Below are 13,146 nucleotides of genomic sequence, written 5' to 3' on the forward strand. Positions count from 1 at the left end.
ATGTTACTACGCTGATGCACCGTGACTGCAATGGGGTATGTGGGGGGGACTTGATAATGGGGGAAATCTAGGAACCACAATGTTGCTCATGTAATTGTATATTAAATATACCAAAAAAAAAATTGCACGGCCCCACCTGCATTTCTCAGTGTCAACCTTTCAGCTTCCAATCTCTAAGCTGTGAAACTCAAGTGATAACTTCTTGAAAAATAATATTCAAATTACAGCCACATACACTAAATCAGGTGGAAATGGCAGCAATTACCCAGATAATAAAAGACAAACAAGGCAAAAATATCCATTTATTTGGGTGAAACATTTTCAGTTGTTCTAGATTTAGATAATTATATCTGTTATCCTTTTAGGCATACAATTTGAAATTCTTCCCTCAAGTAAAATCAAACAGACAAGCCCTACAGAGAACATTACAATTTGAGACAGATTATTGTTAGAAACAATGACTAATTCCTTTTTAGATCTACACTGATTTAAGTCTTGAGTGAATACACACAGTCTATTTAACACTGAATTGTCATACATCATCTACAGGCAATGATATAGTTCTTTACTCATTTCAAAAGGTTTATTTGGAAAACACTTTTTTCTTTGTGGTTTTGCTATACACCTAATTAAAATCTTCAGGCTTGACCTTAGAGACTGTGAATGGTGAGTTGCTATTGTGTAATATAAGCGAGCATTTTCATGATACAAAAAAAAAAATTGAGTGGCGGCGGAAACAATGTGCCAAGCCCCTGTACTGGTGTGTTTGACTCAGGATGGATTTGGGGGCACTCTGCAGAGGGCCACAGATACACTCAATCCTACATTTGCTTGACCCAGATGGCCCAGCCTTTCTCTCTCACCACCCCACCATGGAAGATGGGGATGTGAACATCCCTACACGTTCCATTTTGTAGTTTCTTCTAAGGTGTTTTTGGTTGCAAGTCAGTTCAAGATCATTGTAAAGCATTATATCGTTTGAATATACCACCATTTATTTGCCACTTTATCATTAATGGATATTTGAGCTGTTTCCAACATGGGACTAATAGGTTATAGGGATGCCGTGATGTCTTTTGGTGATAAATATACCCTTTTCTGATGAGAAAGACCTTGTTTAACTAGGTCTGAAATAGCAGTCGTAGGAGATGGGGAGGTCCACCAATCCAACTTTATTAGATACTGCTAAACAATTTTGCAAAAATGGTAAGTCAACTTGTTCAACCACATGTTCAAAGTGTACGAGAGTTCTAATTACTCCTCAGCCTCACCAACACCGAGAACGGTCTTTTTCATTTTGATACTTTATAATGAACCAGTAGCGGTCTTACATTAGAAAAGATTTTCTTTTAGCTTTTTATTTTGGAGTTTAAGTTGCAAAGGTAGTGCAGACAGTACCCAGCTTCTCCTAAGTTAACATCTTAAATAACAATGGTACATATGTCAAAACTAATTAAGTTATTGGTACATGACTGTTCAGTAAGCTATAGACTTTATTGGATTTCACCACTTTTCACATGAATAGCTTTTCCAGAATCAAGTTAGGACACCACACTGCACTTAGTCATTAAGTCTCCTCTGGTCTGGGAAAGTTTCTCAGTCTTTCCTTGTTGTTTGTGATCATGGTAGTTGTGAAGAGGGTAGCTCAGGCACTTGGTAGAGAGCTGCCCATTTGCGTTTGTCTCATGTTTTCCTCAAAATCAGCCTGGGGCTGCGTATTTCAGGGAAGACCACCACGGAAGCGAACTGCTCTGCTTAATCACAACATACCCGGGAATGAAGTTATCAGCCGATTTCTCCCTGGTGATGGTAATCTTGGTCAGTCAGTTGTAGGAATACTGACAGTTTCACCACTGCGCACCTCCTCCATATCCCGTTCTTTGGAAACGGGTCACGGAGCCCAGCCCCTACTCCTGGGGAAGGAGGACCTAAATATATCACGTTCCTCCCCAGGACACCGCCTTTATTTATTCAGTCGATCATTTGGATCAGTATGGACTTGTCTACTGACTTTATATTTTCGGTTATAAACCAATAACACACTATTATGTTAAAGAAAACAACTTCTCAGATTCCAAAAGACATACGCACCCCTATGTTTATTGCGGCACCATTGACAATAGCCAAGATATGGAGGCGACCTAAGTGTCCCTCAGTAGATGAATGGATAAAGACGCGGTGGCACATGCACACAATGGAAAGCGACTCAGACGTAAGAAACAAATCCTAGCAGTTGCAACAACACGGATGGAGCTGGAGGGAATATTACGCTCAGTGCAATGGCCTGGCGGAGAGAGACAAGTACCAAGTGATTTCCCTCCACTGTGGAGCAAAGCAACAAAGAAAAAGGGAACAAAACACCAGCAGACTCACAGAACCCCGCGCCCGGCGGCCGCGTCCCGACAACCCCACGGCCCCCACCGGCCCGCTCCTCCGGGGGCCCCGGACACCACCGTCCCGCTTCCCCGGGAGTCCCGCGCACCGCCGCCCCGCTCCTCCGGGAGCCCCGCGCACCGCCGCCCCGCTCCTCCGGGAGCCCCGCGCACCGCCGCCCCGCTCCTCAGGGAGCCCCGCGCCCCGCCGCCCCGCTCCTCCGGGGGCCCCGGGCATCACCGCCCCGCTCCTCCGGCGACCCCGCGCACCACCGCCCCACTCCTCCGGGAGCCCCGCGCACCGCCGCCCCGCTTCTCCGGGGGCCCCGGGCATCCCCGCTTCTCCGGGGGCCCCGCGCACCACCGCCCCGCTCCTGCGGGGGCCCCGAGCACCGCCGCCCAGCTTCCCCGGGAGCCCCGAGCACCGCCGCCCCGCTCCTCCGGGAGCCCCGCGCACCGCCGCCCCGCTCCTCCGGGGGCCCCGCGCACCGCCGCCCCGCTCCTCCGGGGGCCCCGGGCATCGCCGCCCCGCTTCCCCGGGAGCCCCGCGCACCGCCGCCCCGCTCCTCCGGGAGCCCCGCGCACCGCCGCCCCGCTCCTACGGGGGCCCCGCGCACCACCGCCCCGCTCCTCCGGTGACCCCGCGCACCGCCGCCCAGCTTCCCCGGGAGCCCCGCGCACCGCCGCCCCGCTCCTACGGGAGCCCCGCGCACCGCCGCCCCGCTCCTCCGGGGGCCCCGGGCACCGCCGCCCCGCTCCTCCGGGGGCCCCGCGCACCGCCGCCCCGCTCCTCCGGGAGCCCCGGGCATCGCCGCCCCGCTCCTCCGGGGGCCCCGCGCACCGCCGCCCCGCTCCTCCGGGAGCCCCGCGCACCGCCGCCCCGCTCCTCCGGGAGCCCCGCGCACCGCCGTCCCGCTCCTCCGGGGGCCCCGGGCATCACCGCCCCGCTTCCCCGGAGCCCCGCGCACCGCCGTCCCGCTCCTCCGGGGGCCCCGGGCATCACCGCCCCGCTTCCCCGGGGGCCCCGCGCACCGCCGCCCCGCTCCTCCGGGGGCCCCTGGCATCACCGCCCCGCTTCCCCGGGAGCCCCGCGCACCGCCGTCCCGCTCCTCCGGGAGCCCCGCGCACCGCCGCCCCGCTCCTCCGGGAGCCCCGCGCACCGCCGTCCCGCTCCTCCGGGAGCCCCGCGCACCGCCGTCCCGCTCCTCCGGGAGCCCCGCGCACCGCCGTCCCGCTCCTCCGGGGGCCCCGCGCACCGCCGTCCCGCTCCTACGGGACTCCGCGCACCACCGCCCCGCTCCTCCGGGGGCCCCGCGCACCGCCGCCCCGCTCCTCCGGGGGCCCCGCGCACCGCCGCCCCGCTTCCCCGGGAGCCCCGCGCACCGCCGCCCCGCTCCTCCGGGGGCCCCGCGCACCGCCGCCCCGCTCCTCCGGGAGCCCCGCGCCAGCGCCCCGTCCTACCGTGAAGCAGCGCCCGGAGCAAGTGCAGCTGGGGCGTCCGGAGCGGCCACCACCCGCCCGCCGGCCTGCGCTCAACGTTGGAGTCGGCCGCCCGCCGCCGCTCGGGGCCGGGAGGGACCCCCGCGGGCCATACTGAGGGGCCGCCGCCGCCTGCCCGCGGCCCAGGGTCCTCACGCGCTCAGGGGGTCCCGTTAGCGGGCGGCGGCGGGCCTCGGGGGGGGCGGCGGCGGCGGCGGCGAAGTTCTCAGCAGGGAAATCCCGTCTCACCGCCTTCAGCGGCCCCGCAGCGCCTCCCGAGGACTCCGGCTGCAGCTGACGACACGCCGCCTTCGTGCTCCCCCCGACCGGCGCAGGGAGAGCGGCGCGCACAGGCGCCGGCCACGGCCGCTGACTGGCCGAGGGGAGGAGGCTCGCGGGCCCCGGGCCCCGCCCCCACGCCACAGGCACCCGCCGCGGCCGCTGATTGGCCGAGGGGAGTTGGCGCGCAGGACCGCGCCCCGCCCCCACCGCCTCGCCTGTTTTCTCACTCGCAGAGCCGCCCGCTGGGATCCCCACGGAGCCGCGAGCCCCGCCGGCTTCCCGCGCCGCTTCGCCCCCTAGGGACGAGCGGCAGGCCCTGCAGGCACTGCTGCCCTTGACCCTTTGGTAACCACGAATCCAAAGCCTGCAAAGGCAGTAAGTACGGATCTGTGGTTAATCACCCTAAATGTAAATGGACTGAATGCACCAACCAGAAGACAGAGAGGTACAGAGTGGATAAAAGAGCAAGATCCATCTGCACGCTGCCGACAAGAGACTCACTGCAAACCCAAAGATACACACAGACCAAAAGTGACGGGATGGTTAAAGATATTTCATGCAAACAATAGGGAGAAAACAGGAGTTGCAGTACTTGTATCAGACAAAACAGACTTCAAAAGAAAGAAAGTCACAAGAGAGAAAGAAGGACATTACATAACGATAAAGGGGTCAGTCCAACAAGAGGATATAACCATTATAAATATCTATGCCCCCAACACAGGAGCACCTACCTACATGTGTGAAACAAATACTAACAGAATTAAACAGGGAAACAGAATCAATGCATTCATTCTAGGAGACTTCAACACACCACTCGCTCCAAAGCACAGATCAACCAGACAGAAAATAAGTAAGGACACAGAGGCCCTGAACAACACACTAGAACAGGTGGACCTAATAGACATCTATAGAACTCTCCACCCAAAAGCAGCAGGACTCACATTCTTCTCAAGTGCACATGGAACATTCTCCAGAATAGACCACATACTAGGCCACAAAAAGAGCTGCAGTAAGTTCAAAAAGACTGAAATTCTACCAACTAACTTCTCAGACCACAAAGGTATAAAACTAGAAATGAATTGTACAAACAAAACAAAAAGGCTCACAAACACATGGAGGCTTAACAACATGCTGCTAATAATCAATGGATCAATGACCAAATTAAAATAGAGACCAAGCAATATACGGAAAAAAATGACAACAACAGCACAAAGCCCCAACTTCTGTGGGACACAGCGAAAGCAGTCTTAAGAGGAAAGTATATAGCAATCCAGGCATATTTAAAGAAGGAAGAACAATCCCAAATGAATAGTCTAACATCACAATTATCAAAATTGGAAAAATAAGAACAAATGAGGTCTAAAGTCAGCAAAAGGAAGGACATAATAAAGATCAGAGAAGAAATAAATAAACTTGAGAAGAATAAAATAGAAAAAATCAATGAAACCAAGAGCTGGTTCTTTGAGAATATAAAATAGATAAGCCTCTAGCCAGACTTATTAAGAGAAAAAGAGAATCAACACACGTCAACAGAATCAGAAACGAGAAAGGAAAAATCACGACAGACCCCACAGAAATACAAAGAATTATTAGAGAATATTATGAAAACCTATATGCTAACAAGCTGGAAAGCCTAGAAGAAATGGACAACTTCCTAGAAAAATACAACCTTCCAAGACTGACCAAGGAAGAAACAGAAAATCTAAACAAAACAATTACCAGCAAAGAAATTGAAGTGGTAATCAAAAAACTACCCAAGAACAAAACCTCCAGGCCAGATGGATTTACCTCGGAATTTTATCACACATACAGAGAAGATATAATACCCATTCTCCTTAAAATTTCCCAAAAAGTAGAAGAGGAGGGAATACGCCCAAACTCATTCTATGAAGCCAACATCACCCTAATACCAAAACCAGGCAATGACCCCACCAAAAAAGAAAATTACAGACCAATATCCCTGATGAACGTAGATGCAAAAATACACAGCTGTTTTTGTTACTGAGACTATTTGGTTGGCAATATTAGCACTGAAAAAAAAGACCATCTTGGTGGAACAGATGAAGACACAATGGCATGATGATCAGCAACAGGACGTGGCTTCACGAAACCTATATGCTTCACAAGGTCCAGTAACAAGACAGGAGAGAATGTCGGGAGTAGAATAAATTGACAGGAACGTAACTGCAGTGAGAATTAATGTTCCACGGTGGTAAATTGAGTGTATTAAAAAAAAGAAATGATTGAGCTATAATCGTACTCATTGGTATTTATCCAAATGAAGTGAAAACTAACAACCACACACAAACCTGCATAGAGATGTTTCCAGAAGCTTTATTCATAATGACCACGACGTGGACACAACCACCATGTCCTTCAGCCGATGAATGGACGATCTGTGGTGCGTCCAGACAACGGGGTATTAGTTCCGAAAAGAAATGAGCCCTCAAGCCATGAGGACATGGAGGCAGCTTAAATGCATACTGCACCACGGGAGAAGCCAATCTGAACCATCTATGCAGGGTCTGACCCCACTTCCAGGCCATTCTGGAAAAGGCAAATCTATGGGGACAGTTAAAGGGATCAGGAGCCTGCCAGGGCCTGGGGGTGGGGAGGTAGGTGGAGGATTTTTAGGGCAGAGAAATTATTCTGTGTGACACCATAATAGTAGACATGTGTCCTTACTCATTTGTCCAAACCCATACAACGTGCAGCACAGACAGTGACCCCCAGGGTGAGCCACGGACTATGGGCGATGAGCACAAGTCAGGACACAGTCACCGATTGTAAGGAACACCCTGCTCTGCCGCACTGGTGGCGGGAAGGCTGTGCGTGTGGGGCACAGGGGGTACTTGGCAACTCCTGGACTTTCCACTCAACTTGCTATGAACCTAAAACTGCTCTAAAATAACAAGTTTTATATTAATTTAAAAGAAGGGTCTAATTGTTTTTTACATTAATGCCTATATTGAGAATACAGTACTGTTTAATAAGATGCATATATCAAATGTATGCATCTATTCATAAGAAATAATGACATAGAGGATGTAGATGTTATAAGATAATCCGTATACCGAAATTTGCACCTTACAAATAACAAGTGAGCTTCTCTTCAAAACACACTTTCTATTTTAGAATAGTTACAGAAAATTTGCAAAGATGGTGCAGAGGGTTCCTACACACCCCACACCATTTCCCTGTTAGTAATGTCATAAATTGTCCCATCCTTGCAAGAGGGCGGGCTGTCAACACGAGCATTCACAGGTGATGTGAGCCTTCTGTTTCTTAAAGTTTTCAAGGGACAGTAACAAAAAATGGTAACATACATAGGCCAAGAAGGAAATCTCCAGGTGCAAAGAGAAACTGCTGAGACTCACAGACTCCAAGAAGGGACTAGCGGTTACCAAAGGGGAGGGCTTGGCGAGGGTGGGGGGAAGGCGGGGGAAGGGGGTGGAGGGGCATCATGATTGGCACACATGGTGTGCTGGGGGGCTCGGTGGGGGGAAAGGGTAACACAGAGAAGACAAGCAGTGACTGTGTGGCATCTCGCTAAGCTGATGGACAGTGACTGTGGTGGGGGGGAGACTTGATAATATGGGTGAATGTAGTAACCACAATGTTGCTTATGTGAAATCTTCATAAGATTATATATCAATGACACCTTAAAAGAAAAACCTTTCATTTCTCTTTCCCTGTTTTCAAGAAATACCCTCAACTTTTCAAGAAGATATTACACAGAAACTGACGACAAACTGAAAGGATGCTGCAGCTCTCGGGGGAGTGGTGTTCCCACCACCGGGCGGGCACCCTGTGAGGCCAGTGACACCAAAATAAGTCAAGGGAAAACGCCAGGTTGGGAGAAGAGCTTTTATTCCTTACAGTGGCTCAGGTCTGCTGGCAGGGCCCAGCCTCCTGCCCCTGCAGCTCCAGCACGGGACCCCCTCTCCCACTCCCCTGCGGCCGGGCGTGCTCTCTTCCCCTGCCAGCCCCTTCCGGGAGAGACTTCAAGGCTGGGTCCTTGGTGGCTGGCAAATGATACGGTGCATGAAACCTCCAATTTATTCCTCCTTGCTGCACCCATTCTTGTAACGCATGTCCAGAGTGGGTGCCTTGATGGCTCTCAGTCACCTGCAGCCAGCCATCAGCTGCAAGAGACGCTGTAGGCCCCTCTGGGTGGTTTGCTGATCCGCATGTCATGCAGGAAAAAGCAACCAAATGTCCCGTAGCTGTGTCCACACAGTCATGGCATACTGATATCCTTCTGACACGGGCAGAGGCCCATTGTTGTCTGCCACCTGACAAGGGGTACCGGCCCCCTTACTATTGTCCCATGTTGCTGTGGGACTCGGTGCAAGTCCCTCTGAGAGCGCACAAGGCGCTCTTCCTGGGCTCTGCTGACGTCTTCAAAGGTCAGCAGGAAGCCCCACCTACGGGCTACAGCCCACATTGTCTTTTGCCCCGCAGGCAACAAACACTGGTGGAACCACTGGGCCACATCAGAGGCAGGCTTTCCTGCCAGCCAGCGCACCTGGGCCACTGTGTCCGCCTCATCGTTTCCAGGGGATGCCAAAGGCAACCCGCCAGTCTCATGATACACGGTAACTGCCTTAGTCTGACCGGAGGCCCACAGGTCTTGCCACAACTCTTGTCCCCCAAGGGGCCAATGCCCAAACATCCCGTTGGCATGGTACCATGTCGGTAGCCACAGGGTCAAGCCCCGATAGACGGCCCAGCTGGGAGGGCAACTATAGGGGAGGGCTCCTGCGTGACCACGAGCCATCCTGCCCGCAGCTCAGCCCACCAACTGCTCTTCCCCTCCCCATCCTCCAGCCATACTGTCTCAGCCTCAGGATGGAAAGCTTGGGCTGCCCACAACTGGGGCTGTCTGTGTACCAAGCCTCCTCAGGTACAGGGGCTCTTTCCTCCCAATAAGGACTCTCTGTTACTAAAGGCTCCAAAGCAAGTTCTTCCTGCTTTCTACTGGTGTCTATCACTGCCCCCAGTAAGTGCTGGAGTTCCTCACGTAAGGGGCTGGTGCAGAGGGTACTACGCTGCTGCGAACATGGGCCCCATCTGGCCAGTGCAGGCGTCTGTGCCACGCCACTGTGGCTTGGGCCCAGTCTCGCGCTGACTCTGTGATGGTACCTTGGTCGGAGCTGGTCCAGTAATGGTCAAGGCATGATACACAGCAGCCAGTTGCTTCTCTGTCAAGGTGTACCGGACCTCTGCTCCTTCCCATGTTGTGACCAGAATGCAATAGGTTGGCGGGTCCGCTCAGGCCGCCGCCAAACGCCCCACCGTCTTCACTTACGTGAAGATCTAGCTCACAGGCTTGATGGGCCCATCACACTCAAGGCCGGGACAGCCTTTCCTGCTACCTCAGCAGTAGCCCAGGCAGATGCACATGATTCATTCCAGTCCCACCTGCTGCCCTTTCATACCAATCAGTACAAGGGCCTCAGAATTTGTGGCACGTGTGGGATAAACACTATCCAGGAGCCAAAAAGAGCAAAATCTCCCGCGATCACTCCCACAGTGGTAGGGGATGGGGGGAGCCTGGACCTCGTGCATGACCGCCTCCGGGATGACCTGAGTCCTAGTCTGACCAGACAGTCCCCAAGGACGTTACTGACAAACCGAGTCCCTGAGCCTGGTGCTGTGCACAGCGCAGGCTTTCTCCCGCAGATGCTGCAGCAGCCTGGGCGCTGCTCCGCTTAGATCCGGAAGAGAATCGGACGCGAGCACAGTGTCGCCAATGTGATGATCCAGGTGCACTGCTGGCAGGCAGTTTCTCCCATGGAGCCAAGTCCTGGGCTACAAGTCCGTGACAGATAGGACTATGAGGTGTCCCTGCAGACGGACAGTGACCATCCTCTGCTAGCCTTCCCATGGGAAGGCAAACTGTTCCTGACTTTCCTGTTACGTCAAGAGAGAAGAAAGCATTCGCAAGGCCCTCAACGTAATGAGATGCCACGCTGGGGAATTAAAAGGAGTATGATTGCACTTTATGATGCCAACCTCCTCCAGCTCCTTTGGAATTTGTCCAATTTCTTTGTGCCCCCCTGGCAATATATACTGCTTAGTATTTGCCACTTGCCAAGGTACAGACACAGCTATAGGCGGGTGCTTAGCATGTCCCCTCCGAGCTGCCTTTGCCACACAAGTTCTCTCTGAACTCGCCTACCGTGATGGTCTGTAACCAGAGGCCCTGCAGGATATCCACCCCAAAAATATATTGAGGGACAGGAGAAATACACAGTGTACTGCTTTAAGGGTAAGCGCCCCATTCCCAGGGGGAGTTGGGCTTTCTTCACTCTAACTGCCTTACCCCCGTAGGCATCCATCACAGTGGGGTTCCCAGGAAACCACTCAGGGTTACCATAAATCAGAGAATATTCAGCTCCTACGTTCACCAGCGCCAGAACACGTACATTGACTGGGGACCAATGATTTGCACATTGCACACGTGGCCTCCGGTGTCCACCACGTCCCCAAGGTGTGGGCCTTGACGGCCCCCCCAGTCCGCAATGCCCACTTGCCCTCCTCTGGGGACAGGGTCTGGGTACTGACCCCCAGGGAGCCCTGCAGGCACATGGGCCAGAGGAGGGGCTTGTCTCTGGCTACCGTGTCTGGTACCTCAGCAGCTTGAACCGCTGCTTTGGGTTTAGTTGGTGCCACAGTTCTAGGAAGATTCTACTGGGCTCTCCATGGAGAATTTCTTTCACTGCCCCCGCCTTTATCAAATCAACCCATAATCTGGGTCCTGGAGACCTTCTCTGGGCCCTTTGAGCCTCTTCTTTCAGTCACTTCCATATTTCCCCCTGTGCTCTTATTATTTCAGCGCCCCCCAGGTCTGCTGCAGTAGGAGGGACCTGACACGCGTTTTCCCCCGCGGAGGAGCAAGAATAGTCACTGGGGACCCACAGAAGGATGGAGGGGCCGCATGGAGCACCAGGTTTCTCATCCCCGTGGTGAACAACTACTCAGGGGCCCTGTCGGTCCATATTATAAATGATACTTTCCAGGCGCGGTGGACGTTTCCCAACTAGCAGGGAAATATGGTAAAGCCCCCTGAGTGGGCCAAACCGCCCGTCGGGGTGCAGTCAGCCGGTCCAGAAGTACATCACTCCCTGGCGCTGCTGGGCATTTTGTATCTGCTGGAGAGATGGGCGAGTCGTCGGGCAAGCCACTTCACGCACTTCTGACCCAGACGGCACGATGCCGTCTCCTCCTACATCCCAAAGACGCACAGCCATGCAGGCAGAGGGTCTGGGTGCTCACACCTACCAGCTCGGCCTGGGCGTGGGCGCGGGGTGCAGGGCGCTCCACAGCCTGCGCAGGGCGCTGCTCCTCTCCGTGAGGAGCCCGCGGTTGTTGCATCATTATTTTCATAACTCAAACCAGGCAGGCTTCCCATAGGGGAGGTGCTGCTGCCCCGGTTCCTCCTCTCCTGACGTCTCCTCTACCCTCTCCGGGGCTCAAGGCGTCACCCTGCCTTCACCACGTGCACGGCCTCTCGGCAGTGCTGCTCGGCTGCCCCCGCTGTGCCAGCAGCACGTCACTCGGCGGTGTGAGCTCAGTTTGCAATGGCTTTCCTTCCCTTCCCAGACTGCCCCACAGCTCATCTTCCTGGACACCTGCCACTGGAGGGCATTCCTCCCATCAGAAACTCTTTCTAATGCTGTGAGAAACAACCAGCCCACTTTCCCTACCACCTCATGGCCACGCAGTTCCCGAGGCCCTGATGTCAGAGATGGCCGACTCCACTGCCTCCAGTGTCAACAATTTTCCCAGATTCTGGGGAGGGGCCCACTCCTCTAGGAGGAACTTTGCCCCAGACACCGTCCCCACCGGGGGACTCTCCAGACGAAGCCTTGCCATCCACAGGGGAATCCCCAGGTGACTCCCCAGCACCCCCACAGGGGCCCTCAAATGTATGCCAACACCTCTCGGGGACTAAGAGTATCTCTCCCCACCATCTATAGGAGCAGCCCGTCCAAACACCGCACCCATGAGGACCGATTTCGGGTTCACTGGATCCCGCCAACTCTGCCAGATGCAGCCCCACAGGGAAGGATGTTCCCAGGCCAGGGTGAGTCCCCGTATGACACTGCCAAATGGCACTCAGTCAGGGGAAAGCGTAGGCGGGGAGAAAGGCTTTTATTTCTTACAGGTGCTAGCCAGGCTCAGCACCATCCGTCCCCTCCAGCCACAGCCGGTGCTCTCCTTGCCCTGCCCACCCCTCCTAGCAGGACCTCCGTAGGCGGGTCCTCGGTGCCTGGCAGATGCCAGACCAGTTACATACCAGGAATGGAGGGGAGGAGAGAATGGCCGTGTTCTCTCCACCCCTGGACCTGGAGGCCACAAGGCTCTGCACTGATTACAACCATTGATCTGTAAATGGAGTAACGCTGGGTGGGAGGTTCTGGAAATTCTGCCATTGACCCCTTAGCTCTGTGCCCTCCCGAGCTTACAGACAGGTCGGAGGAATGTACGAAGACATTCACACGAACTACACGAAGCACTTGTGATGCACCAGTATTCCACGTCTTCTTCCCGGGGCAACTCCTTCCGTGCTCTCTGTGACCTCACGTAATCGAGAAGCTGTGATGACGGCCAATGGACAGGTGGGGAAAGTGAGGTACTTACAAGATACGAAATTCACCTACTGTCAAATGCCTGCTAAGTGTTCAAAGCTGGAAGTTGAATATCAGCTGGTGAAACTCCCTATTCCATGATCTTAACCTTGACTTTTTCTCTCTATAAACACATCACACTGTGAACACAATGGATGAATGTATCCAATGTCTCAGTGTATCCAAACCCCACTCATTTAGGCCTGAAAAATGGACTATGTGTGTAGAAGCCATGACACATACATGCTGATGGGCTCCCAGGGTCACTGCCCTGGGTGTCGTCAGAATCCTTTTGGACGGAGAGCAGGAAAAGTGGGGAAGTGACCGACTGGTTGTCATGGAATGGGGCTGTGCTGTTCAACCCACGCAGTGGTTGC

At 54.0% G+C, this 13,146-nt stretch overlaps 1 long non-coding RNA gene across 1 annotated transcript; it reads right to left on the reverse strand.

Annotated features, from left to right (window-relative positions):
• Positions 1–288: 288 nt before the first annotated feature.
• Positions 289–4,094, reverse strand: LOC140845342 (uncharacterized). The gene is made up of 2 exons (XR_012124123.1): positions 3,834–4,094; positions 289–1,800 (listed from the first exon to the last, which is right to left on the reverse strand). It is a non-coding gene; the product is annotated as an uncharacterized lncRNA (long non-coding RNA).
• Positions 4,095–13,146: the final 9,052 nt, after the last annotated feature.

The sequence above is a fragment of the Manis javanica genome, chromosome 13 (assembly GCF_040802235.1).
Source record: "Manis javanica isolate MJ-LG chromosome 13, MJ_LKY, whole genome shotgun sequence".
Classification (NCBI taxonomy): domain Eukaryota; kingdom Metazoa; phylum Chordata; class Mammalia; order Pholidota; family Manidae; genus Manis; species Manis javanica.